This window comes from Phocoena phocoena, chromosome 4 (genome assembly GCF_963924675.1).
Source record: "Phocoena phocoena chromosome 4, mPhoPho1.1, whole genome shotgun sequence".
NCBI lineage: Eukaryota > Metazoa > Chordata > Mammalia > Artiodactyla > Phocoenidae > Phocoena > Phocoena phocoena.
This window is the reverse complement of record NC_089222.1, coordinates 47,738,360-47,740,997: the sequence shown is the minus strand read 5'-3', so window position 1 is coordinate 47,740,997 and position 2,638 is coordinate 47,738,360.

Here is a 2,638-nt window from a genome sequence, read left to right as displayed (position 1 = left end):
AAAGTTCCTCTGGCCTTCATAAGGCTATTTTTCTGAAGACATTTTTCATCCTCCTCCCAGGAGGGGCTATGAGAGCCGTCCACCAAGAATCTGCAGCCTCCTTTGGGGGTCTTCCATGTATTCACTGTGACCAAGGAAACAACCTGTTACCTAGCAACCTGGCCCTTTAGGAGGTATTGTTACCAATCTCTCAGTGCTCATCTAAGGAATTCCTGTGCTCCTGGAGCAGCTAACGGTGATCATTTTTTCCAGCGAGTTGCCTAAACTGTGGTAGAACTGAACCTTGACTATAGGAACATAAATTATAGCAGAGGGAACAAATGGCCCTAGCATCCCTGAAAAGTATGCTGTCTTCAGCACCATTGTTTCTTGAATTGTTTGCATCTGGCTTGAGTTTAGTTGAAGTGGTACTAGTGCAATGTATCCCTCAGTATTTGGTTTCGTGCTTCTCTCCTGTAGTTTCAGAACAAGCAGAAGAGGCAAAAGGGAAGCTATCTAATTCCAGCTTGAACCTTGCTTAAATAAAACACCTTTGAATTGAAGGTACGGAGTTCTGCCTTGTTCGGCACAAGGAAAGAAATAGCAGATTTTCGTTTCAAAGCAAATTTTTACAACCTGTCACAGAAAAGGGAGAGAATATTATATTATATTGTATATTTGTTTACTGGTCCAAGAAGTCTGCTCAGAGTGCCTGCTATGTGTATAGATACAAACTAATATTAACTAATAATTCATGGATATTAACTAATAGATATTTCCTTTTGTCTGTCTTATTTTGTCTGTCTGTCTTGTTTACTGGTCCAAGAAGTCTGCTCAGAGTGCCTGCTATGTGTATAGATAGCGCTGTGAATTTTTAACTTCAGGAGCTGATAAAACAAAAGTTCTCTAAACCTGTTACTTGCATGCCTCCTTTCCCCCAAATAGAAAAATGTTAGCTCTGCTTTTGGGTACTGGGAATTTGTTGTTTGCCAGAAGCACAGTAAACACTTTCACAGTCTTTACTGCTTCAGAGAACAAGACATTTAGGAAACCATTTTATTCAAAGCTTCATTTGAAAACAAGATATTTGGCATGTCAGAAAAAACATTATGTTTCCTTTTCATTCCTTTTTCCATGCAGTGGTAATCCATCCATAGACTAGCACTATTCAGTAACCTTAGAGATGTGCTTCGTATCAAAAGAGTGAAAACACATTCTCCTCCACATTATGTTACTGTTAGAACTTTAATTTTACATACAAAATGCTTTAGGCTGAAACTTAGCCTAAAAACTTTCTATGCTAAAAAATATAATTTAACATATTTGATAATGATCTACAAATTTATTTGTTTCTATTCAAGTTAGTATAATTTTTTTTAAAAACTATCAAATATCTAAAACATTACATCTCAAATTTTCTGGATATTTTTCCCATGATAGGGGTAGAGATGCCAAATGTCAGACATTTTTTTATCCTTGTCTTTTCTAAGCAACCTCAGAACTTCCCCAAGTCCAAAAATTGTAGACTAATGTTATCCCAAAATGAATTAGGTAAGATAAATAAATCAAAAACTGGTCTTAGTTTATCTTTTTAGCTTTCTAGCTCCAAACAACTATCCCGTACCTCCACTGCCTTGGGCAAAACCTATTCATACTCCAGTGTTTCGATTCTGACTTTTCCAGAATCCTCAGATCCAGTGTCTACCCCAGTCTCCCAGTTGATCCTCACCTTCTTCTCTCTCTCCTAACTTCCAAGATCTCTGCTTCCATCCTTACTTTCACTTAGCAATCAGAAAAGAATTTCCAGAGGGTCCCATCATCCATTTATCCACCTACTCTCATCTACCTGCCCATTTACTCTGCTTTCTTCTCATTAACAGGTATGCCATCAATGCTTCTATCTTCATTTGTGGACTAGATCTTATCACTTCATCTCTACTCAAGACAATTGATCCAGAAATTCTTCTGCATCATCAATTTCTCTGCTCTGCTGCCTCATTCCCACAAATATATAAACATGCTGTAATTTTTCCCATTTAAAGCAGAAACAAAACGAAAATGCCCTTTGGTCCACTTCTCCATCCAGCTTTATCCCGTTGCTTTACATCCATTACAACATGGGGGAAAAGCTTTGCAAGTACTGTCTATGCTTGCTGCATCCAATTCTCTTTCCATTTGTCTTAACTCACTCAAGTATTGTTTTCACTCCACTACTCCACTGAAACTACATTTAGCAAGGTCACTAATGACCTTCAAGCCACTAAATTCACTAGTTCTCATTTCTTTGATCTATCCACTGCATTTGAAATGTCGAGTTACTCTGTCTTCCCTAAAGCACTCTCTTCATTGGGCTTCTGGGACCCCACACTCCACTGGTTTTCTTTCTACTTCGTAATCTCTTTTGCTAATTCCTACTCATCCTACCAATCTCTTAATACTGGTGTGCCCAGAGCTCAGTCTTTAGATTTCTTTCTCTCTTAACTCACTCTACTAGTGACTTATCCAGTCTCATAGCTTTAAAAACAATTTATATGCTAATGATTCCAGTACTTATAACTCCATCCGAGACCCTTCTCTGTCTCTTGAATCCCAGACCTGTATATATATATATATATATATATTTTTTTTTTTTTTTTTTTTTTTCCGGTACACGGGCCTC